The sequence below is a fragment of the Myodes glareolus genome, chromosome 11 (genome assembly GCF_982192425.1).
Source record: "Myodes glareolus chromosome 11, mMyoGla1.1, whole genome shotgun sequence".
In the NCBI taxonomy this organism is placed as follows: Eukaryota; Metazoa; Chordata; class Mammalia; order Rodentia; family Cricetidae; genus Myodes; species Myodes glareolus.
The window spans coordinates 71,322,655-71,349,273 of NC_142036.1; the positions used below are offsets into that span (position 1 = coordinate 71,322,655).

Genomic DNA, 26,619 nt, shown 5'->3' on the forward strand with positions numbered 1-26,619 from the left:
CCATCAATGTATAAGTGGCCTGTCAGCGGTCAGGGTCTTATTAATTGTTGAGTTTGTTTTCATCTTCTCACTAGAGCAACAAATTCTACCACAGAGGAAAGCATGTTTGTCTGTCTATTTGTTTGCTTGCTTTTTCCGTAGCTCCAGTGCCCAAAATCACACTGCTGCTACTATTGATTTAACAAATATGTGCTATCTGGTCTACATCTCAAATTAAAAACTGCATCTGTTAATCTGACCACACTACAGCTATCACGGCCATCTTGGTTTCGTCCTGACCTCTTCCCCTATTCTGACAATATCTGAAATACTGACTTTCTCTTCTCTCCGACTCCACGTCCCAGCCTCAGCTCAGCCCGTGTCTTTTCTCTCTCGACCTATCACTTGTTCATCAATTTTCGTCCTCTCCTTACTGACTCATCTTTCTAACTAATGGAGAAGTGACTTTCTAAAGCCCAGTCCTGATTGTGTGGCTTCCACATTCAGTAAGATAAAAGTCTTAACTCCTAGCCGCAGGTCTCATCATTTCTTCAGCCCACGGCCTCTCTGACTGCCTGATGCCAGCAAATGTTTATGTATTCATTCTCCCTAGGTCGCAAACTGGTTGAGGCCACATTTGGTCAGACTTCCCTGTTTCCCCTACCAGAACATCACCACAAAGCCACTCCCTCTTCCCCCAAGTGCATAAACCTGCACAGCACATAGGTCCTGGTCCTTGCAAATCCTTAGGTAGGGTGGGAGCTTTCCCCAAATGTCAGCGTTTTGCTGAAGCTTTCCTCAAGTCTGGCAGAATTCACTCATTTCCTTCACATGGTACCCATGTTATTTCGGTTTAATACACCAAATTGTGATTGCCTCTATGGATCTGAATCCCCTATAAGGTCATAAACCCATTGGCATCTATGGCATATCTTATTCATCCATTGAATGAGCACAAATCATTGCTGACAGAAGAGGCTCCGGCTGGACATTTTCTGTAGTGTTGAAGATGAACATCCAGTCTCATGTCCAAAACATTCCAAAGAGAAGACATAAACACTTAACCTGGAAGCAGGGATACTTGCTGGTCTGCTAGCAGAGGAACAGATCAGAGAATCCCTCAAGGGTGCTTGTTTTCTTGAATAATTCTCACAGCATTGCTGTGCTCCTGTAGCCAGTCAATCAATGTACTGGGTGTTGTTGGATCTATTAGCCAATCCATCAATTCATTTTCACAACAGCCTGTATGTTAGACAAATCATTCCGCATCTCTGCTGAAGGAAAAGCAGCTCAGTAAAAGACTTGCCTGGACTCCTACAGCCCAAAAGCACCCGACCCACACAAGAAGCCTGCCCATAAGGGGACAGGAAAGGAATTTTCTCTAGGTGTGGAAGCAAAACACACTCCACTTTCCCTGGTGAACGTGCAATAAAATGCATGCGCAGAAACAAATGGTTTCCCCTCTAGCACGGGAGAGGTCTGTCTCTACTGAGATTCAGCCCTTTAAAGTGTAAAGCAACTTTACTCCAAACCAGCAAGAATCTGATCCTTCTCACAGGGGAAGCTGGAAATATACCCTGTAGGAGCGAGAAGGATCCCGGACATAAGGAAGAAGTTCTGATCAGTTTCTCACATCATCGTATAGATGGCCTCCCGTGAAGGGGCCAGTGATCCTTTAGTTACTGCGGTTGAACTAATTACCACTTGGCTATTGCTCCCTTCTCTGCCCAGCTGACCTCACTGACCTCCTGGCCTGGGTTTGTCACATCCTCTCTCTTCCCCTCATCCTCTGCCATTTACAGCTGAGCTTAACCTGGATTTTTTCATCCCACCAGCTTCCTCCCCTACAGATTAAAGCTGACACTGTGTTCCTGGTCTAGAATTATCTCCCCCAGCTTCTCAAAAACATACAGCCAATAGACAAAGGTGAGACAATTGGGACAATGTAATAAACAACCATGTATTATATGCTAATCCAAATATAAAATTAATAGGTGTGCATTTATTAAGTGAGTGATATAAAAAAGGGAGCCAATATTCTGTACATGAAAATGCAATTAATAAAGGTAACTAAATAGGGAAAGTTAAAAATCACTATTATAATATCACAGTGATAACTGCTTCAAGAAAAGCTAATAAAAACTGTGATCAATTGACAAAAGTTTTAAGACAAATAATATAGGTGCATAACCCCAGATATATTTCCTTCTAGATTTCCCAATTATTTTCCAGTATTTTAACAATGCCCATCCAAGGTGATGCAGCCCTTGACTGGCCTGTGCCAGGCCACAAGTGTCCTCTCTATACTGCAGTAAAAATTCAATTTATCCATGCCAAACATCCTTTGATAGATCTCTCTCCAAGAGATGAACTCAATCTGCTTCCTTTGGAAAGCCCAACTAAATTGAACGACTTACTTCTAAGGAATGACCATGAAAGAGACAGAAAATAGCAACTTTACTGGCAAACGCCAAGTGAGCCATGTGTTCCAAGTTAAATCACCAGTAACAGGCTGCATGGACATAATGAACCTTCCACTATGATGCCCTGAGGAATGCGCTTCTGTGATGTTTTTCCCAGATCAATAACCTCTGTCAGCTCTGGAGCAAACACCAGACAGACTCAAATTCAGAAATGCACATCTTGTCTAGTCTCTAAAAGTATTACCGTCATAAAAGACTAGGAAATATAGAGAAATCATCACATGCTAGAAGACAGTGAGGTCATATAAAAACTGAATTCAATACAGGCACCTGGGTTGTAAATCATAACAGAAAAGGAACACTAATGGAAACCCTAGCAAAAAGCTGAAAAGTCTATAATTAATAGCAATGCATCAATATACTGTAGTTATGTTACATTTTTAATTAAAATTTTTCTTTATTCTTGAGTGTTTCGTAATGCATACAATGAAATATGATCGTGACCATACCTACCCACCCACATTTCCCTCTCTCACTCCCCCATATGCCCTCAGAAATGTCCTTTGGCAACTTTACACCCTTTTGGAGGGGCATAAACCACAAAGTCAAATTAGTACTGCCCACATGAGCATGGATTTGGACCACCCACTGGGGTACAGACACCTTCCAGTGGGAACATCTGCAAAAGAGACTGTCTCTTCCCCTCAAGGGTTATCAACCACCAATAGCTCTTCAGTAAGGGGTAGGAATTGGAGACCACATCCCCATCTAGTTAGAATTCTGACTGTCTTGACCTTGGGTCGATATTATGAGGGGCTGGTTATATTGGATTCTAACATGAGAGGAAGCTGAATGAAGAAGATAGACAGACAAACAGACAGAAGAGAGATATGAATATATTCTCTATTATCTTTGCAACTTATATGTAAATAAAAATATTTTAAAATAAAATACCTTAACACCCAGCTCTTCTTTTTCTTTTTCTTTGATACATTCTGTATTTTGTATCTTTAAAATGAGCATGTTTCTCCCAAAAAATATCAGAGACTGTCTCATTTTTTAAAGACTGCCTTCTTAGAGAAGTCTCTTCTCAGGAAAGTAAATAGTGCTTTATTGTTGAACCCCTTCAGGATTTCCTCTTCCTAAACTCCACTGAAGCGTTCGGGGGCGGGTGTGTTCTATTCTGTTTGTATTTGGGATGTGTGTCTCTTTCTGGCAGCCCTACAAAGGCAAAATCCTTTCAATCCCATCCACATTTGGAACCTAATGTTCACCAGCTGAGTCATTGTTGGAAAAGAGGCCCCCATCCAGCCAAGGCTAGACCCTGAGCCAACCCTGGTTAGGAGACCAGCCTGCCAGCTGCTGTTCCTCCAGATCTCCTCTGCACCTGGGACCTCAGCAGGTAGCTGCCCAATAGAAACTTCCAGCAGAGCTCTGAAGCCAAGCAGTCCCAGGATGATTTATATACATCTTTACCAACCCTGCTCACCACTGAAAATACAGCCTGTATGTTCGCTGGCACATACTCAGTGGGAGTCTTGGACTGGTCCAGGCATCTTTCCATCTGCCTGTATCCCACAGTTTTCTTCCTTCCTGCTGCTCCTGGGGGAATCCCTCACACCTACACTTAGGAGCCCGTAGCTCCTAAATTAACAAGTTCACCTACAGCTGGTGTTTGTTCCATTCACCTCCCAGCTTTTGGAATCCAGACTTTCCTCTAACCTTGAAATTTACTCCAGAACACACCTGGAGTAAACTTCTCCTGTCTCCCTGTATTCCCAGGCCTCACCCAAGACACAGGTCAGAGATCAAAGTAAGAGGGGAATATAAAGGAAACAAACTATATCCAAATTATTTTGGACCCCAAACTTCATTCTTGATAAGAAAACAAACAAAGGTTCATTTTGAACCAGGAGACAAAAGTTCCTGGCATCCTGTTGAACATCAACCCCAGGAATTGCTCACACACAGGGATTCTGGATTCCATATAAAGGAAGTTTAAGATGGGGCAAAGATCAAATCCTGGCTCTTTGATGTACTTATAAACTTTGTACTTGGAAATCTTTCCCAGAGATGCAGAATAGCGCATGGAGAGCTTCTTTAGGATAACTTCCCGTGGAGACACAGCTAATGCACTTGGTGCTTTGGAGCCCTGGAGGCTACAACAGTGCTCTTAGGAGCCTGGTGTCGATGCTGTAGGAAACACCTGTCCAGATGTGGCTTTGGGCCACCTGGATGTGCTGAAAGCCAGCCCCTCCAATTCTTTTCCTAAAGCACGGCTGGTACTTTTGTTTAATCTGCAAACCTTTACCTCCTTTCAAAAAATAACTGATTGATCACAAAGCTACAGACCTGGAAAAGTGCAAGTAGAGCCCTTGGCTGCGCTGGCCAGGCTGTGCACTATACAAAACCATAGATTTGCATGATTATCAGTAGAGACTCCCAGAAGAGAACAAGAATATGTGTAGTGTGAATTCTAATTGGTTTTAGTAATGAAAACCTGGAGTCAGATATAGGGGTAAATGCTGAAAGATCAGAGAAGCAGAGCAGCCAGTCACTAGAGTTCTTACCTCTACCAAATCCTCAGACCGAAAAGTGTATCCTGTCTGTACAAGTCCTCGGACTGAATACTCAGACTAACCCTGAGCTCCTGTCTTCTTCCGCCTCATATTCCTCTCTCTTCCCAACCATCTCTCTCCCCATCTCCATCCCCCCTTACTGATGGGATTAAAGGTGTGAGCTACCACCACTTGGCTCTGTCTGTATTTTAGACTGATTCAATCTTGTGTAGCCCAGGGTGGCCTTGAACTCACAGAAAGGTGTCTGCCTCTGTCTCCTGAATGCTGGGATTAAAGGTGTGTGTCACCACTGCCTGGCCTCTATGATTAGCTAGTGTGGCTAGCTCCACACTCTGATCTTCAGGCAAGCTTTATTTGTTGAGGAATGAACAAAATATCACCACACACATGCATCATCATTCTAACCCATCAGTCTACAAGAGCAGTTCCTAGAGATGGTAGTGAAGGGTTTTGAGAAAGGCATATATTTTCTTAATTTCTATCACAGTGTCATATGGACTAGTAGCCTCCATGTCTCATTTTCCACTGTAAGGTTGTTTCCCATTCACTATTCAGTGATTTTTTTAATGTTATTAAACCAAAGTCTTAGTGTGTAGCCCAGGATGGACTCGAACTTATAATCTTCCTGGTGCATTCTGGAATTACAATTACAAATGTGTATCACAAGCCTGACCTTCTAGTCTATGACTTCATGTATATCATCCCACAGTAGGAACCCACAAATATTCCTAAACATTTAGCCACTTCCCTTAGAGTTTCTGCAAATATAACTTCAGTTGAGATAAACATTTATCATTCTAGAAAAATAGCAATAATATGCAAACTAATAGTCTAGCTAAAGCAGTACATAAAAATGTCAGTTTCTTCAAACCTGCACACCAGTTTTAAAGTGTGTGCCGCTTCAGTCTTCCTGAGCCCCAGCAGCTCCTTGACCTGGTTTCTTCAGCAGAGAAGCCCAATTATGTTACACAACAATGCTAAAATGATGCCCTCAATTTATAATGGGAGAGATTAATTTGTTCTCATCTTCTAAAATGAATTAATTTGTACTAGTTGCATAGTAGTGATTTTTCAGTAATATTAAATGTGTCAACAAATATTTTTTGGAAATAATGACTATATTAATAATATATAATATTATATTATAACTATATAATATAATAACTATTATATATAACTAATAACTGTATAATATAATAATGACTATATCATTTAAGAGTTAAGACATAAATAAATAAAATACAACATTTTGCATTAAGAACTTTACATTTTGAAGGGCTAAGAAAAAATATATATAATGGCAATTCAATGTAACATGATCCTCACTGGAAGCATCTGTTAGGTTCAAACATGAAAAAAGAGAAGGAGGGAGGGAAAAGAGGAAGGAAGCGAGTCAACGATTATATGTGAAGCATCAAGAGTTTTCCTAGGAGGAAGCATCTTGGTCCAGTCTTGAGAGATGCGTGAGAGTTAGCAGGTGGACAAACTAAGGGTTGCGAAGCCTATGTGGAGATTCAGGGTCTGAAAAGTCAAAAGCCGTGCATGAAGGGACACGTGTGTATACAGTCAAAGTGAATTCCCTCAGCAAAGGGCACAGAGAATGGAAGAGTCAGGAAAGAAGGCTCTGGGCGATAGAGGCTCTGCTGCACCTCTGGGTGGCTTCTCTTAACATGCAAAGATCTCTATTTAAACTTGCAGCCAATCAGCAATCACCAAATGTCTGGGGGGGTGGGGGGAGGGGGGAGTCTGCTCAGATCAATGGCTTTTCAGAATAGTCATCCCAAGAGTTCCATGGGAGCTGTACATAAGAGGACCACAAGGAATTAGCCACGGGACAGACAGACAATGAGAAACCCCTAAGAGAAAGATGTGTAAGGTGACTGCCTGAAGGCACTCAGGGCATGGTCTCTGGCATCTGGGCTGAGGACGAAACTGAGTGCTGGGGATGTGGACAGCAACATTAAACACTGGCCTAGGTGACAGCCTCACGTGAGGTGTAGGCAGGGACAACGCCGTGGAGTTCTTGGACTCCTAATGGTGTCATGACTAGAACTCAAAAGGTCACAGAACTTGAGTGTGAGAAAAATTGCAACCTTGTGGTCACTAACTGAAATGTCCCCCTGGCAATTTCAATTATAAATACAGAGAACACACCCAGAAGTATTAGCGATGCCTGTGATTGCCAGAATACACCATGTTGGAGTTCTTAAGTGTATCTGAGAGCACATTTATCCTAATTACTGCTTAAAATTGTAGGAGTTATTAGACCTAACACTGGATCTTGTTATTTAGTGTATTGATTTAAGAAAGAAAAAGAGAAAGAGGAAGAGAAAGGAAAAGAGAGAGGGAGGAAGGGAGAGGGAAGGAGGGAGGGAGGGAGAGAGGGAGGGAGGGAGGAGGGAAAGGAAAGGAAGGGGGAAGGGAGAAGAAAAGAAGGAAAGGAAACAAAAGGAAAGGAGGAAGGGAGGGAAGGAAGGAAGGAAGGAAGGAAGGAAGGAAGGAAGGAAGGAAGGAAGGAAGGAAGGACAAACGAGATATGGTACTAACACCCATAACTCCGCACTTGTGGATGGAGGTAGAAAGACAAACCATTCGGGGCCAGGCTGGGTTCCATAGCAAGATCCCATCACAAAACCAACCAAACAAGTAATAGCAACAAAAATAAAATCAATGAACATATTTCAGCCGGTCATCAGGACTAAACCTGTAATCTCAGCTCTTAGTAACCTGAGGTAGGAAGAGTGAGTTATGAGTTCCAGGCCATTCTGCGCTCAGACTCTGTCTAAAAACTACAATACAGAACTAAAATAACAACAACAAAGGTTTTCATCGCTGTGTTACAATTTTCAGAAGTGTTTTTACAGCTGCATCTCAGCATCATTACACCTGCATCTCACCATTGTCCGTGCATTCTGTTTGATGCCTTTAGAAACGTTATCCAGAAAAGGAACCAGTGCTTTTACTTCTTGCTGGAGGGTCTGTGGTACAACTCAAAAAACCCCAATCAGTGTGAGAAAAAAAATCAGAAAACTTGGGGCTCAGAGAAACCAGGCAGAGAAGAGAGAGCCAGGACAGAGCCACGGCAGAAATGAGGAGAGCAGAGACGTGTCAGGACAGACCCGCAGTGACCCACAAAGACGGGAATGCCTCTCTTAACTTACCAGTTAAGGTGAAAATCAGTCAGTTCTCTGTAAGCAGCAGAGCTAGCAGATGCACAGGCTGAAAGAGAATGAAGCAGGCCAGACTCTATGGAAAGAATGAAAGCAGTCCACAGAAAAGACAAGAAAGAAATCGTCGAAGAGGGGATGAACAGGTAGCAGGAAGTCTGCCCCTCGCCTTCATTCCGCAGACTTTCTGACTTGGTCTGACTTTGGGCTTGTGTCCACTGCAGTTTTCCTGAACTGAACTGACGATCCACAAATGAATAAGGTTGTTCCATAAGATACAGAGGGCCACCAGGATGGCAAAGGATATTGGGCAAGTCAAATCCAATGCCCGCTTCGCAATCTCTCCAGTGGCTTCAGTGAGGGCAGTGTCCACGTACCCGGATCCCAACCACTCCTGTGTAGGAGCCAGCTTACTGCGGAGCCTGGCATCCTGCTCTGCAGAAAGCAGAACCGGGAAGACAATACGAAATCAGACTCCGGAGCGGACTTTGGCTGTTTCTAACTGAGAAGAAACCTGGGCATATTTCCAGAGAGGAAGGAATCAAAGCAAGAGGAAAGAGTCAAGATGTAGATGAACCGTCAGGGAATGGGCTCATCTGGGCAGAAATTAGTTACTGTTCCCACTTTCCGTGCTAGGCACTCACTGGCATCCGACATCACGCCAAACACCTGCATCACCTGCTAGTACTGGGGGGACCACACAACTCTCTCTATTCCACACGCAGCGTAATGAAAAACCAGCGGATTTTAAGCAAATTGTCCAAGGACATGAAGCAACAGTGGAAGAGTACTATTGGAGCGATATTTTGCCTCTTTGCATAAGGCCCAGCAGAGAAGAGGAGTGATCCAAACTGTTGGTTTGTACCAGAGGGATGAGGTCTGAGCTGCGGAAGAGGTTTCTATCACGGCTCACCTCGGCTGTTTCCTACAGGGAAGTGTCAGTCACTGGTTGAGAATGGGAAAAAGAATAGCAGAGCTCTGGCCCTTAAAGTTCTTCAAGTTTGTGCAGGGACCCATGCCCACAGCTGAGTAACTCTTTTTTAAAAATTATATATTCTTATAAATTGTATATTTTTGGATTTCATACACACATACAATGAACTAAGATCATATATTCTGGCCCGATCCTGTGAACTCTTTATAGCTGCTACAACTGAGCTACAGAGAAAAGAGGGAGGAGGGGAGTGAGAGAATTCCAGGAGCAAGTCCTGAGCAGTATAAACGAGCCAAGTTCAGGTCCCAGGTCCCGGTGCGGTGTGAATGGCAATAAAGAAAACAAGCCAAAATGCTGGCTCACGCCTGTAGTCCCAGCTCTCAGGAGGATGAAACTGGAGACTCATCATGTGTTCAAGGCTGCCCTGTACTACACAGTGAGTTTAAGAGATAGGCTACAAAGTGAGGCCATGTCACAAAACATAAGGGAAGAAAGAAAGTAAACAAAACCTGCGATTCTTCCAATTCATGATGTCTGTGACTCTAAGATGAGATAAACAAAGGTAACAATTCTTATCCTACCCAAGCCAGAAGTAATACTATTAAATACATTCATTTTCTGCCAGTAACCACCTAAGCTAGGACCCGTCTGCAAAGTCAGATGCCGTCAGCTATTGACAACTTTCCACTTCTGTTTTTCTAAATCAATACGTTTCTACTCTTTGCTTCTTGAGATTATATTGTTACCAAAAACTACTTTAAGAGCACCAAAGATAATAATCTTGTATAAGGAAATAGGAATTTAGAAATTCTAAAAGATTATTTTAGACTTCTAGTCTGGAAGAAGAAATTAAAATATTCCATATGTATAAGGTAGTCATCTAAAAGTCTTAAAATAAAGGTGCAGACCTGAGTTCAAGTCTCTGTGGAAGCAATACTCTCCCAATATTTAAACGTTTGGGGAAACTTGTGGAAAATCATTGCCCTCTGTCTTGAAATCAACTCTATGACACACTGTTTAGTAGACAAAAAGGAAGTCATAGCACAAAACAACAATAAAGGTTTATTTTGTTCATGTACTTTCCAACTACAGGTCTGCACTTCGCAGGAACTGTCTGGGGGAATGCATGCCAAATTGCTGCTGTTTGCCCATGACATTGGAGGGCAGTGACTGTCCTTTCTACTCAGAGAAGAAAATGTTTAGTTTTGATTTTCTGTATTATTCTGTTGTTTTAATGTAAGCCCATATCACTTTTTAATTAATCCATTCATTTAAGAAAATGTTATTTTTAGAATATTTTTATATTTGTAGAAAAGCTTTCTAGATAGTGCAAATTCCCACAAAACGTCTGGCTGTGTTTCTTCCATGATTAACATAGCATGTTGCCAACACACATGTATAAAAACCATGAAGTTGATCTCAGACTCTAGACTCCAGCTGCGTGTACCTCCCTGTGTTTTGCTGTCCTCTCTCCTTAGTCTCTTGTCATCCATAACATTAGACTTCCCTTATTTCTTTGTGACCTTGAAAAACTTAAGAAATATAGGCTACTTAGTAGGTAGAATGTTCCGTCTCAGTTTTTCTGATGTTTTCTTGTGGTTAGAATGGCCTGTGAGAAGAGTATGGTGGCTCACACTTGTAGTTCCAACACTTGAGAGGTAGAAGCAGAAGGTAGAAGCAAGAGGATCAATAGCCGGCTGCATAGTAAGTCTGATGCCAACCTGGAGTACATGAAAACCTATCTTAAAAAGATACTGTGATTATATATTTGGGGGAAAATAATAAAATAAAAATGATCACATCATACTATTGATACAGAATAGTCATACTTCACTAGTGACATTAATTGGTGTGTTTGGTTAAGATTATGTTTATAGATTTCTCCATCGGAAAGTTACTATTTTTCCATTTCCTTACCCTGTTCCTTTAAAACAAAAACTCTAAAACTGTATACATATCAAGGCTGGATGTTGTGGCCAGAGCCTAAGCCATCCCAGAGTAGGTTCATTTCTTCCTTCTAAAGATGGGAGTACTAATGTACATAATTTGGAATTATTCTGTAATGAAGGTTTGTCTCTACTATTTTATGTATTCAATCACTTTCTCTAATACAGTACACCTGTGTATCAATTTATTCTTACGTTGTAACTCGCTATACTGGTTATTAGATTTGGGCAGTAGAAACCCTTAGTAAGGCTTCTTTTAGTTTACTAGCCCCTTTGAAATGTCCATCCTTGTGTTTTGTTTTTTTTAATGTTTCCTTTTTCATTTCACCATAAAATGGTTATGTTTATCCTGAATTTTTCTTTATACTGGCTCTGTAATTAGCCACTTCTCCAAAATGCTTTTAATCATTTATTGAAGAACTGTATAAAGAATCCACAATCTAGCTAGTATATCACTTCAACTAGCTTTTAACTTATATGTTGAGGCTAATGAGTGTGCATGTGGCATCTCTTAACTTGGAACCTAACACATACATATCACTCAGCAGTTAGAAGTTTTTATTGTTGGAATTGCTATTGTTACACACACTTGTAATAAATCTTTATGTTTCAAGTCCTCATCCAAAATGGCATCCGACTGGCCACAGTGTCAAGCCTGGATATGTCTACAGGTATTTCTGTATTTCTGAGGCTGAAGACCACACAAACCTAAGAAATTGAAATTCCTCCATCCCTAGCTCAGGACCCTGCACTCACTGGCCATAATATACTTTCCATTTTTCCCAAGATTCAAAAATCAAAAAACTTCTGTGGAAAAGTTCTTCTCTGGTTTTATAATCTTTAAGTCAAAATTAAACATATTTGAATGGTACTAAAAAAAAATAAAAAATAAACACTTACAAAAATAAGTCAAATTCACATAAGATCCATTAAAAACAATAAATAAAATGAAATTAATAAAAAAAAGGATCCAGCCAGTGCAGTTTTAAATTTTTCTCCAAAAGAGTTATTGCTTTAAAATACTGAAATGTCATCTTTGGGGAATGGCTACTGTCTTGCAGATATGTAAAAACACACCCAAATAAGTCCTGTTCTGTGAAACACAATGTCACTGTCCTTCAAGGCAATGAGCCACAAATAGATGAGCCTTTCATGAGTTAAAACAGAAAGGAAGAGTGGCTTGAAATGGTTCTCTATCTCAAACATCCTGGTTGTGAGTGTGGCTGCCAGGAATCTTCTAGAACAAGATGAGATGTGAGCCCTGGCGGATCTTGGGACCAATGTCAGACCTTTGGAAATGAGATAGGGGCTGAATGAAGCACACGGGAGCACTGACAGCTTTCAAAGAATCGTCTAGACTCATGTGGCCGGGTGGAAGACCCTGGAAAACTCATCCGCGTCTACGCTGGAGGTCTCAGGAGCAGAAGGCGTCACATGAATGTCTTACAATTTTCCTTCAGGAAAGAATTATCAGAACCTAGGCAAGCAAAGCCACCTTTAGGGAATTTAAGTAAGACCTCACAGTTCCAGTAGGAATTGTGCATCTTCTGGGGGAAAGGGGCAGAAGAGACCACGTCAGCAGAAGACGCAGAATCAATACTTTCAGATAAAATTTCAACCATTGACAACAATGAACAATTTTGAACATGGGTTCAAAATTACCCATGACAACAATGGGTAGACCGTTTGAGTTCTAGGAGGTCTGCCCTAGAAGTGGGTGCACAGACAGATGTGTTGGTATTATGAGGACGAGAAGACTCATATCTGTGTTGGGTTTTTACCCATCTTTTATCAGAACAGAGACAGGGAGAGAATCATAAAGCTCAATGTCTCTCATCTGGTAAGAGGAGGGCAAGCAACTTAACCTGGTTTAAGTTGCTTTAATTTGTGTTAAGACAACTTGATATCATGTGATACGTGTGCCAATTAAATAGTTTCACTTCAAGGCAAACAATCTAATAGTTAGGATGGTTTTTATTTGTTGAAATTACATGTATCTATGCAGGTTAGCTAAAACAGGCTAATCACCTTCATAAGAACAGAGGAATAGAGTTCTCTGAAGTTGTAAGTGGCGGCGCCTTTTAGTGACATCTTTGCCTCTCTGTCTCTGAACATCAGTTTCTACGTCCTGATGGCATGACGTGGACTACTGCGAGGAAACCTGTGAACACATAGTTGGAACACCCAAAAGAAAATCTGACAGGCATGGTGGCTAAGGCCTCTAATCCCAATAGTTGAGAGGCTAAAGCAGCGGGGTTGCTCTGAGCCCAAGGCTGTAGGGACGCTATATTTAGAAAGAGAAAAGAAAATAGACCTGAGAGTTTGTCAAGCCTACCGAGCAGGTGGTATGGAATATGAGGAGCCTGCCTCGCTAATGAGTGCGGGTCTCCTAGATAAATACCTCTGCGGATGACAGGCTGTAATCTGAGGCTCCTGCTCATTAAGCCTGGGATAAAGGCAATGGAAGAAAAACTACTACCAACTCAAGTTTGGGGAGTGGCCATGCTTTCCAAAATACCCTAAAAACTGTGCGCATTCTCAACTCCAATTCTTCATGACCCATGAGTTCTTGTGAAGTTAAATGAAATTTTTTTCCATCAAGTTTGTGCCCTGAATATGTATGCATCACCTCTGCATGTCTAGATAGATACTCAATAGCATGTCTAAAGCCGCAAGGCTAATTGTACTGATGTATACAATATACTAGAGATACTGGTCTGTGTCAGAGAATAAAAGCATACTTCTAAATGTGGGTGTTCCCTTGACAATATTATGAACTTTAACTTTGATTTATAATTAGTCACTGGGCCCCGATTTTTTTATAAAAACATTTTCAATGGGTTCATAATCTTTCTGACTTTCCTGCTACTGTTTTGCTACGTGTGCTGTACACAATCATGGTCGCTAGGCAGATGCCCAGTTAATGTATGCTGAAATTTGATTGCTCTTCTATGCAGGAACTACACAGACTGCCTTGGTCTTATAATTCTCCACGCATCTGGACAGCTCCTGAAACACTATACCCAGAGTGAGGACAATATTGTACAGGTGGATCATGGGACATTGCCCTAAGAAAGCAGGCATAAGGCCAACTATTAAAACAGCCTTCGGGCTCCATGAGCAACAGAGAAGACCCCGAACGCCCGAGAGCTAGTTAAACTGCACCTGAGTTCCACACAGGGCCTCCTGTGAGTGCACCTGTGCCAGATTCCTTGCAGAACAAGAACAGACAGACTTATCACCAGTACTCCCAGCTGTTGGGGAGACGGTACACGTGTTTACACGCATGATGTGAATAAGCAGCAACATATAACAGAAGAATTCTGACTTCATAAATTCGTAAGTTAGGAGGACAGAGTTTGAGGTGTGAGCAAAGGCTTTAAAGGGGACCTGGGGCTTGTGGGGGATGACGCAAGGCTGCATCCATCAGCGGAACTCCTATGTGCCTCCCCCACTCTTTACCTTGTTAAGTGCGTGATGCGGCTTCCTGCCTAGTTGGCAGGAAGAGGAGAGACTGGTACGATCGTCTGACCACTGATGACCCGCAGGTCTGGGACTGAAACAGAAACTGTCCTAAATTGAGGACAAGGCAGCAGCGGGCTATAAATAAAGTCTCTACTGATCACTGTTGGGCACTTCCTGCACGCCCCTCCCGGATCCCACACTGTCCGCACTCATAAACATTGTTTCCAAGCTTCACAATATTTGGCAAAGCAGTTACTATAAAGAAAAGCAGGCGCTAGGAAGGCTGGGAGGCAGCTAGCAGGTGGGTGGACTAACCTCTGAACTCAGAAAGCTGAGCTCATCAGCATCCCATCAACTTTCTTTAAGGGAGTCTGTCTTCTGGATCCTCAAAAGTTGCTGCCTTGCTCTATTGTGAACATTGCTGGAGACCATGGCATGCTCCCCCCTTGGAGTCAGGGTATAATGACTAACTTTGAACAGATAAATTTGTACTTCAAAATAAAATGTAACAGATCATGTTGGCTACAATCTCCTGTTTAGCACAGTTCCATCCAGTGCTCACACTGTGTATGTTCACCCTCTTCTGCACCACAGTGCACTAGCCACACTGGGTCCTGAAGTTGTGCTGGCCACACATTGTAACCAAGCTGGGAAAGGTTCAGAGGCATCTAGACAGATCACGGAGGCAGGAGAGACTCCCATGAGATACTAGCCAATTGTACCCAGTCTGCGCTTTAGACAAAGGGAAGCCAGGAGATGGGCAAGCCCAACCTAGTCACTCCACATTTGAAAAAAGAAATGTATTATCCTAAACTCAACCTCATTAGATCTTCACCAGGGGTCAGGGGAAGGCAGAGCAGGGACAGATGCTGGAAATGACCCCTAATATCTTCCTGCAGAGTCGGGGACTGGGGACAATGCTGTCTTCCAGATAGGAAATTCAGAACAAATAGGTTTAGAATGGGGATAGCATTGAGGTATGCAGAACTTCAATGTCTGAAAAATTCAAAAAACTGGAGAAGTATAAATTTGACTCTAGGAAAAATTATCAGAGGCCAGAAATCTGAATTCATGAGTAAAAATTTAACCTCAGTAATATATTTTAGCACAATTTTCATAGAATAAAACTCAAAAACTATTTGTTATAAATGCACGAACTTCATAGTTTTAATGGACTTTTATTTCAAAAATTAAAAAAATTAAAGGAGGAAGATTAAGCAAATTTTGAGATGCCAGATAAATTGTGTCCTCTGCTCCCGATATAGTCACCTGAGGATGCCTTAAAAGATGCTTCCTCATTCCCCTCAGAAACGTCTTCAGGAGCATCTTGGCAGACTATGTTTGTGCTCATGGGTGTGGCTCTAAGTCATGCTAAAGGAAACACTCTTCCCAGGAACCTGCCCTCTCTGACAGCATCTCCTCTCTAGTCTATGGAGTGCCACTTGTTCGACAGCTAGGCAATTACAGAGTGTGGCTGAGACGTTCTGTGGTAGTTGCTAGTGATGGTGTCATAGCCACCTACCCAGTGTCAACATATGTCAGGTGTCACTCTGTGAGCCGGGAACATTACCAACAGCCTTGCAAGGCAAGATTTAAACCATCTCCACTTGTCAAATGAGGATGCTGAAGCCTGGCGGAGCTGAGGAACTTACTACAGTCTCAACAGAGAGATAGCAGAGGAACCGGAAACCCACAGCAGACCAGCCTGCACCAAGGCCCTTGAATGCTGTGCATTGCTTCACTTGCTCCGTGAGGACTGGTTTTCATCACTGACATATAAAAACAGTAAAAAACGAAACAAAACAAAAACAAAACCAAAACTAATATTTTATGATAACAAATGATTTTATTGAACCACATAAAGTCAATAATTATTTGGCCATTGGACCACAAAAATGGAAATCCCATATGGTTCAAACTAATAAAAGCAGTCACTCACATTTTTTATAGATGTCTGGAGCAGCCGTATGAATTTCTTAAAAGATACCATACCCAATAGGCAGGGCAGGAGGAACCAAATATTTTATCCCAGTCACTAACTGAATGTATGTGTTGTGGCTAAAAAAGACAGAATGAATGAATGAATGAATCCACAAGACAGGGCACCTGGGGGTGGGGGTACTGTGAAAGAAAGCGATTGGTTGTTTGAAATGAAACCTTATGTGTTAACTGTGGGCTGGCAACTGTGAACTACTGGGAATTTAAGCTAGAGGCACACACAAATGCGAGAAAAGACATATAAACATGATTGCCTAAATATTTGTTACAAAAGCTTAAATGTTGAAATTCTAAACCCGAAAGCAATAACATTAACAAGTGGAGTCAATGTGTAGCTCATTCAGATCCCAGTAAATGGGATTAGCGCCCGCCCATATTGGAGGCCCAAGAGAAAACCATGATTCCCTCTTATGGGCACTTACTACACAGAGGCTGCAGGGCCTCGATCTTAGAGAGTGACCTCCACAGCTGTGAAGACTGAGTTTCTGTGCTAAGCTGCCCATGGCGGCCAGTAAACAAGTTTACTGGATTAGGACAACACACTTAACCGTTTTCATCTACACGAGAACAACAAACACACTTACAATGTTGGAGTATGCTATCGGAAGGTCAAACAATTAAAAGTTACAGAGAACCCTGCGAGTGAGATATAAAATATTAGAGGAAATAGGAAATAACTCACTCAGATTTAGCCCTTTTGTTTCAGCCCGTGTTTTACTAGGAAGGAAGCCAAGGCTTGGGGAAATTACCCTACCGAGCACTAGAGTTCAGTCAGCCTCCTCAGTCCACCAGGGGCTCCCTGATAATTCTGCCTTTGAGTGCTGGGTGAGCAGGGTAGCATCCCTGAGCGCTCTACCTGGCCATGCCCTGTGCTGCAGATGTCAGAAACCTCTCGGGTGGCGTAATCGTTTATCTCATAGCCTGAGACTGATGAAAGCAGACCTAAAATTTACTTTAAAGTAAACTTAAGTTTTGCTTCCAGTCATAAAATAATAAAAAAAAAAAACCACTGTGAGCTTCCAATTTTGTTCTTCAGAGTGCTTTTCTAATGGCTGCTGGATAGTCTGTCTTCTGAGAAAGGAAAACTTCCTGTTAAAATGGGTTCAATTTCAAGAGAAAATAAAACCACCTGTTCTTGAAGGAATAGTTTCAAAGTGTGACATTTAAAGCAGGCCTTTCAAACAAAAACCTGCAGTAGATCTCTACTCCTAAACGAGAGTCCCCCTCTCACTGAGAGTGAGTAGAGAAGCAGTGGCCGTGACGAGCGGCTTCATTTTAAGGCTTCTTTCCCGCAAACAACTCCAGCGCCCCCCACCCCCCGTGCTCTCCTGCCTTCACGGAGCAGCCCCACTCGGTTTCACCAGCGTGTTGTAAATAGGGAAGGACAGCTGTCTCCCGCAGCTTACCGCTCTCCTTACTGGGGGCCTGTACCGAACGCTCTTTCAGTCCTCACCAATCAAACCGTCAAGCATGTTTTTAGTGAAGGGTTCATAAAGGCAAATTAATGACTCTGTTCCTAAAGGAACTTCAGAGTCACCAGAAGAGACAAGCACCAGTCTGTTGGTCTCTCCAGTATGTCTTTTTACTACGTGTGTGTATGTACCTGCATGAGTTTATGTGCACCATATATGCCCATATATTCAGGACCTGTCTGTCTTTATAATTTTTAATTTATATGACTGAGCTCCCCACAGCAGAGGTGGCAGTGTGCTAAAGCCCATGTCAGGCAACGTCACTGCCTTTCTGAGAGTTGGCCGTCAGCCTCACATCCTTTTATTTTTATTATTGTTTCCATTGAACTCTATATTTTTTCCCTGCTGCCCTCCCTTCCTCTCCCCTCCCCCTCTAGCCTCTCCCATGGTCCCCATACTCCAAATTTACTCAGGAGATCTTGTCTTTTTCTACTTCCCATGTAGATTAGATCCATGTATGTCTCTCTTAGGGTCCTCTTTGTTGTCCAGGTTCTCTGGGATTGTGAATTGCAGGCTGGTTTTTCTTTGCCTTATGTCTAAAAACCACTTATTAGTGAGTACATGTGATATTGTCTGTCTGTTCTGGGTTACCTCACTCAATACAATGTTTTCTAGATCCATCCATTTGTTTGCAAATTTCAGGATGTCATTATTTTTTTCTGCTGTGTAGTACTCCATTGTGTAAATGTACCACATTTTCCTTATCCATTCTTCAGTTGAGGGGCATTTAGGTTGTTTCCAGGTTCTGGCTATGACAAACAATGCTGCTGTGAACATAGCTGAGCACATGTCTTTGTGGTACAATTGAGCATCCTTTGTGTATATACCCAAAAGTGGATTGCTTGGTCCTGAAGTAGGTTGTTTCCTAATTTTCTGAGAAATCACTATACTGATATCCAAAGCGGCTGTACCAGTTTGCGCTCTGTCTTTTTCCTACATGTGTGTATGCACTTGCATGAGTTTATATGCACCATGTATGTCCAGGACCTGTCTGTCTTTTTCCTACATGTGTGTATGCACCTGCATGAGTTTATATGCACCATGTATGTTCAGGACCTGTCTTTTCCCTACATGTGTGTCTTTTCCCTACATGTGTGTCTGCACCTGCATGAGTTTATATGTGCCATGTATGTCCAGGACCTCTCTGAGGCCCATGGGAGCATTTGATCCCCTGCAACTTGGGTTACAGGTGGCTGTGAGCCACCATCCCCTGAGCCATCTCTCCTCCCCTTCAATGTCTCTGTCAAATGAGCCCCAGAGCCCCAGCTCCCTTGCTGGAGCGCCATAGAGAAGACGTTGCTGCTGCTCCAACACTATTCCTTGCTCCTTCATGATAAATAAGTCAAAATGATATTAACCAAAACATAGAGGCCAGGATGACCAAGCAAAACCTGACAGGGTGAAATGCATCTTTATTTGAGAAGGTTGTAGTACTGTTTTCTTGAGATGGTTGCAGTATTCCTAGAGATGGTTATAGTATTGGTTTCTGGAGATGGCTATAGTATTGCTTCCTTGGTTTTCACTTTCTCAACTCCATTCCTTTTCAGTTTTATTTAGAACATGTATGTTAAAGCTCTAATTACCGGGACTGAGGCTATAGCTCAGTGGTAGAATGCTCCCTGGTACATGTGAGACCCTATGTCTGATTCCCAGGACAACAAAAATCAAACAACAGCAACAACAAAACCTTGCTTACACTCCATGCTCAAATAAGTTTAGACTTTTCAAAAAAAGATCTGATTATCAATTACTTTTATTTACTGCTAAATTCCTGTCTCAGCGTATGAGTCTGATGCTTTATTAGCTCTGAGAACAACACGACTGTGCTATGATTGTTTTTATCTGCCTTTGTTTTCTGGCTTACTTCTCTTTTCTGGAGCAGCCGTCCTTCTGAAGCAGGTATTTAGAGAATGTTAAAGCCACCATCCAAGCCGGTGTTGAGGAAATATGCAGCTCTGAGACTTGCTATGCCTTCCATCTTACTCCCCTTATCTTTATCCTTAAATAAAAATAACACTAAGGGGCTTTTATTAACCACACTTGCCACACCTGTGTTCATTTTTACAGTTAGTCTTCTATCACACACAACCCTCTAGTAACCGTAGTAAACAGGCTGCCTGCAGGAGTGATTAAAATTCTTCTTAAAGGGACAGTCTCCCAGTTCACAGAAACAAGAACACAGGGCAGTATTTGAAGGATAAAAAGTGAAATGCAAGCGGGTTATTTCACAAGGGGCACAGCCAAGGAGCTGCAGCGGTGATGTCGGTGTGCTGATACAAAGGATGAGGGCCCGGAGGCTGCTGACCGGACCTGCCGGGTTCAGCCTGGAAATGTCCTAACCCTGACAGGCCTGTGGGTGTGGTGAAAACTGAGCGCCAAGGACTGAGGAAGCCGCAAGGATGCTAGAAGATGATGGTTTTGCTTGAGACAATGAGGGAAGGCAATGAGTTGCTTAAAAGGCATTGACATCAACAAGTCAAATAAGAGAAGATGGTTGGGCAGCCGCGGGCCTGCTGGTGTCACTTCGTCATGCATGTGCTCGCTTCATCTCAGGTGTCAGAACAAGGGAAGACATCCTCAGGACTGTCAGCAAACACGGCCCAGACAGTGACACAGCATTGACTCTGGGACAGGCTCTGCAGGGAACATACATGTGTGCCTTGGTTGTCCTGGGTTATTCCCTTTATCATATGGTGGGCATTTGATGCATTTGCTCACCATTGACTGCTGGTGAAATTATCTGAATTAAGCTCCTTTTATGGCTTGTACAATGGTACCCATGGTAAATATCAAGACTGTTATGGTGTGAAGTTCTTGGGACTCAATCCTTGAAGAGAACTCTACCCTACCAAAAGACAGAAAATCCTCTTTGTAGCTCCCTTGGGCTTCTATTTATTCATATACTCAAAAAAAAAAAAGAGAGAAAAGTTATCCCTTTTCAAGGTACCATCATTCATGAGCCATCTCTAGGTACCATCTCTCAGGTACCATCTCTCACGGCATTGCAGGACAACTATGCACACCTACAGACTCCCAGATGAACGCTGTTCTTTCTTGTTGTCATGATGAGTAAAATGCTTCCCTATCATAAGGCCCAGAGCCAATCACCAGAGTCTCATTACCACAAATAGTTACTGCATCTGGACTGTGGGGCATTAGCAAGGCAGAGCTGAGAAAGGCTCGTTATATTGACTGTAATTCCCTTTTTAATTAAAAAAATATATGAACTCTGCCTGCAGTAATACAACCTCAAATCATAGGTCCCCGGCCTCCTGAGGAGAAGGACGAAGATGATGGGCAAAGCGGGGAGGGGAGTGGTAAAAACCATTCCCAGCCGGCATAAATATGTTGTGTAATTAGTTAAATGAGAATTAAAGAAGGTGGTAAAGTCTTTAGGTAGGAAACAAAGGGTACGAGAATTGGGGTAAGCATTGAACCAATAGGATGGTTAATTAGCTTGCTTTGCAGAGAGGATTTGATTTCTCCCCTGAAAGCAATGGTGGTGGCACAGAAACCTGGCCTCCCAAACATCAGCTGTAGTGTAATTCATCCCGGATTGCCTGTAAAAGCAAGGCCACTGAGTTACCGGGCACACTGTTAGTTTTCTATAGGGTAAGAGGTGCAGGAGGGGGGTCTTTTGCTCTGAGTTATTTTAATAACAGTGGTCTCTTAGCTTTAAAGTTCTAAAATTATATCTGAACTGTCTCAGAGCTAGGGTAGAAGAGAGCCTCAAACCCAAACGCCCATAGGGCTCAAAGAGCACCGAAAGGCACACCAAAGAGTCGTTAAAGAATGGGACTCCAGCCTTTACAGTATAGCAGAAAACAAAAATGCAGATTTCCCCCTAGGCAGATGTCATTAAGTTCCAAGATCACAACAGTGAAGTATTAAGCTGCGTGTGGATTTGTCTAACCACACAGGTAATGACATAAGCTGCAAGCCAGGTTCAGGGCAGGCACCAGGCAGTTTGAGAATTTGTTCTGAAAGCCTGACATTCCTTTCCTAGTTGTCATTGTGACTCAAACATACCATTGCAAGACAGCTGCAAGAATCTGGGGCACGCTTTATAGCCAGGATCAGAGGAAAGTACAGCTGGTGGAATATAAGAGAAAAAAAATATCTTTTATATCCTTTATTAAGACCAAGTCTTAACACAAATCAAGGATTCAGAGTCCAACAGACACATGCTTCTGGAGAAGAAACCTATGTTCTATTAATTTAGAATACCTAACAGTCAAGTCCAAAGTCCTATAAAAAGTGATACTCCAATGAAAAAACGTTTTCAGTTACCAACAAAAATGCAAGAGCTCTCAGTCTTAAGTGGTTTTTGTTTGTTTTGTTTTGTTTTTCTGCTTTGAAAAATCAAGATGGACACATAAATGTTGGTATGGTTTTAATCTGGAATATTCCCAAAGGTTCTTGGTTTAAGCACTTGATACCCAACTGCTGCCACTGTTTGGGGAGGTGAGACATGGGCAAGTCCTTGATGCTTATTCTTGCCTCTGCTTCCAATCCAGCGCTCTCCTTTCTGATCCACCAAGATGGGAGGAACCCCCTCCTCAAAATGCTGCTACCATAAATGTACTCAGTCTTGTGCCACGACATCCCTGCCCTGGGAGACTCTATCCTCTGAGTCCATGAGCCAAAATCAAGTCCTGCTTTGGACAAGTTATTATGTCAGGGTGATGAGAAAGCAACTCAAACAAGTGCAGCCCTCAAAATGCTCATGCAAATGCATAGCTTTAAGTAAATTAATTAAGATACTTGTTTGGAAGCCTTCTCATTTGAACTGATATTTGCACGGCATGCTAGTATAAACACGCAAGGCTGGAGCCTAGCATGCTCACAGCTCCACTGGCATCTGCCTTCCCAGAATGCTATCTATACCTACAACCCTGCCCAGGAAAGGAGTTTGCCAGGGAGAGAACTATTGCACCAGAATCTTTATTATCTCTCCTGAACTGATCTGCCTTATACATTCCTTATTTTCATAAGTCAGCTTTGTCAGCTGAGACAGAAATACACTTTCTGAATTATGTTGCCATTATAGTTCTCAGAGTGGCTTATGCCAGTATGACAATATTGGCCTTTTTGACACATGGCAGGGTTCTAATCCATCCCAAGGAGGGAAAACTGACTATTATTCAACGTAGCGTGTTCGTCTCCATAAATGACCCATGTAGGCATAAACAGCTATACAGCTCTAGAGATTTCTATATTAGCACCTGGAATAAAAGTAAACAGAATCTTTTCTTTTTCAGTATTGAGGTGAAAGGAATCACCGTAGCGATGGTACCAGTTTATTGCCGTCTCTCTCTAGGATACCCTGTATGTAGATGCTCTGACTGTTTCCTAATCGACCTCTCAACCCTCATGCAGAAAAAAAAAAAAAAACCACTTGGGCCTCCTTGGAGCAGTGCAGGACAAAGGCTAACTTCTTCCCAGAACCTAGCAAAGGCTAATGCACCCAGTGGAATAATATTTCTAAGTATTCACCCCACCAGAATCAATAGCAGTGTGCTGTCAGTGTGCGCATTAGCCTATACTTAAACAAAGGACGGCCCCTGGAGCCCTGTAATGACACCGGGAGTGGATAGCTAGGAATGGGCAAGATGATGCAGAGATGACTGGATTGCTCTCCTCCAGCACGAGGCTTCCAGGATGTTGCACAAGACTGGGATCCTTGTACCAGACCCCTCAGCACTCAGTTTCAGCCGCTGATACACCCAGCCAACGAACCTCCCTTTTATTTCTTGACTAAAGAGGTAAATTCTTGCTAGACCTTCTAGTCTGTGAGAGAAGTTTTGCTTTTATTATTTGCCTGGTATTGCCAGCAAATGCAAATATCTTAAGATTAACAGAACACTACAGATACAGCTAAGACGGGTACAATGAACTTGAAATGCTAAGGATTCAGATACGACCCACTTTCAGGGAGATTCTGCCATGCCCACTCCCATCCATGTAGCATTTCCTGTGCTCAGACCCAGCTAAAACGACAGGCCCAGCGAGGGTAGTGGCAAAGGTCTGAGCATCAATTCTGCATCACTTACACGGCACTGGTCAGAGCAATTACTCACACCTGACCAAGATTGATGCTCTTCTTTACAGTAAACGGACCGAGTGTAGTGTGGTTGCATTCTGCCTGTAAAATCTGATCTCACAGTCAGAATTAGGAGAGGGTAGGGGATGTGCAATAAAGTAGAAATGGCTAAGGTGGTTCAGGTGTTATAAGACCGGAGGCGCTGTGGCGAGCATGCAGGTTTTCCAGCCAGGAGGCACTGGCTTGGAATCCTAGTCTGGTCGTTCATAAGACATGTGCCTTTAGCCAAATGTCTAACCTAAGAACTGATTGGGTAAAATATGAACACCAGAGCCCAAGCTTGCGAAATGAGATTGTTACTTCCTGCCTCATAATGTCATCTTAAGACTAAACAAGCTAATATGGAAAGCTTGCTCCAGTAAAACTGATATGAGCTGAATAAATATTAATATGATTTTTATTTTTATTAGCCCCACTATGGCCTAGTTATCTAGGAAGAATTAAATTCATCATAATTTTGTAATTCATGAACAAAATCCGTAACCAATAGCCTAGAAGACGTTAACTGCTCGTTGGACGTAGCACAGTCTAAACTTGGCCACAGTTAACATGGTTTTGATAATATTCCAGTCATTATGCACAACAAAATACTTGAAATTCTAGAAAATTTCACTGAGACACCAATAAATCCAGCCATGGAGCAATTTCTCTCCCCATACACACACACACACACACACACCTCCCCTTGGGGATATATTAAAGCTACAGCAACTGAAACAGCCTTAGCTAGTAATTAAGACGCAGCTAAACAGAGTGCAGCCCCGGCTGTGGTCCTCTAAGACACAGAACACCGGGTGACAGCTCCAGCTACCAGGGCTTTGTTCTCCCGGAGCAAAAAGCATGAAGACATAAAGTTGGGGAAGTGTCGCTGCAGACTGTGGGGGCTGGGAGGAGGTGACAGGCTTGTCTGTGCTGGGCGGATGTTCCACTAGCAACTGTGCGGCAGCCCACACCCGCCGGGGCCCTTCCCCACCCTAAGAGCGTGACTTCACTTTTCTGACACTGCCCTTAAGCAATCTGGCCTCTGTGACTTCCAGTAATCGTGCGCATCACCCATGATGAGGCAGCTGAAAGCAGTCTCAGAGAGAAGAGATAAGAATTAAGGCCAGAGAAAGAAGCCCCATGAAAGGGCCGCCCTGAGCTATTTTATCATTCCCAGCAATTCACACTACCAGACAAGTCTTTTCTCATTACTTGTCATTGAAAGGCACACTCCAGAGGGATCCTGATGGGTGCTGGGCACGGGGTCCAGACTTGTACTTTAGCCACCAGGCACACTTTCCCTTTCCCCCATTGCCATCTTGCTCCTCCCTTTCACCTCAGAGCTTCTGGCTTGGCTGTGCTCACACCCAGCAGTCCCAGCAGAGCTTGCAGCTCACACTACGCCTCAAAAAAAAGAAAAAAAAAAAAAAAAAAAAAAAAAAAGCAGGCAGTGAACGTCCATGCTCCTAAGTGCTTGAGAGAAAAGCCAGGCTGAGTTGACCTCTTCCCACCCATTTAGCTGCATGCCAGCCATGGACCCTTAAAGGACTTGGGAGCAGCGTGTGTGTCTGTGTGTGTCTGTGTGTGTCTGTGTGTGTCTGTGTGTGTCTGTGTGTGTCTGTGTGTGTCTGTGTGCGTGGTGTGTGGGATAAACAAACTAATTAAAACCCAAGTTCTCCCACTCAAGCTAGTGCTGATGTGCTCAACTCCACAGGAAAAAAAAAAAGAAAGCAATCCAAGCTGTTCCTGCTTGTTAGGATATATCTGTTACAGGCTCCATCAACAATCTAAGCTAAACATAAAGGAACTCAAGGGTGCTGTTCTTCCCACTGAGACACCAGCTATAAACGGGAACTATTAACGGGACTGCCCTGACAGCCAGGACCACTCCCTGACTTTATGGAGGCAGATGATCAACTACACTGACAGTGTCTTCTTTCTCTCCCCTAGCAGTAATCCGTCACACCAGCGAAATTCGCTTCATTCCCCAAAACAAAAGGCAAATACACCGTTCCCTACTGGCCTCTTAGGCTTTCTTTTAGAAAATAAAAAAAGTGTGGAGGGGGAGCTTAAAGGCAAGCTCTGGATTAAATGTAAACAATGCCTGTTTATCCAGAGTTTCAGAATTGAGGTGATGTTAGGAGTGCAGAGGTTTGCATTCCTAACGAGTACTAAGGTGCCCTGATATTTATCCATCGCATCAGCTTGGTCCTAAAGTTAAGCAAGAGACGGCAGAGCCACTGGTCCCTCCAGAGTGTCTCGTCTGGTTATCCTTGACTGTAACTGCCGCAGAGAGATATGCTCCTCTCTCATTACAATCCAGCCTGCAAACAACTCCCGCTACAGCCTCTCAACTATGGAGGACATGAAGACATTCCCTACAAATCAAAGGACATAAATAATCTCATTTGATTTCAGTCTTTATGCTTTTAATAAATTCTTTCTTGAACATGCAAGAGAGCCCCTTTCAGAAGAGGGTTATGTCAAACGCTTATTCAGCGTTCATTCCTTGCTGTAAAGAACCTGAAACCCAATGGAGGTAAATCCTGAATTCCATTCTGCAAGTCACTA

General features: G+C 42.8%; 1 protein-coding gene across 2 annotated transcripts in view; it reads right to left on the minus strand.

Moving 5' to 3' along the window:
- Positions 1-26,619, minus strand: part of Akap6 (A-kinase anchoring protein 6) — a 423,239-nt gene that overhangs the window by 388,251 nt on the left and 8,369 nt on the right. The gene's annotated exons all lie outside the window — the stretch shown is intronic.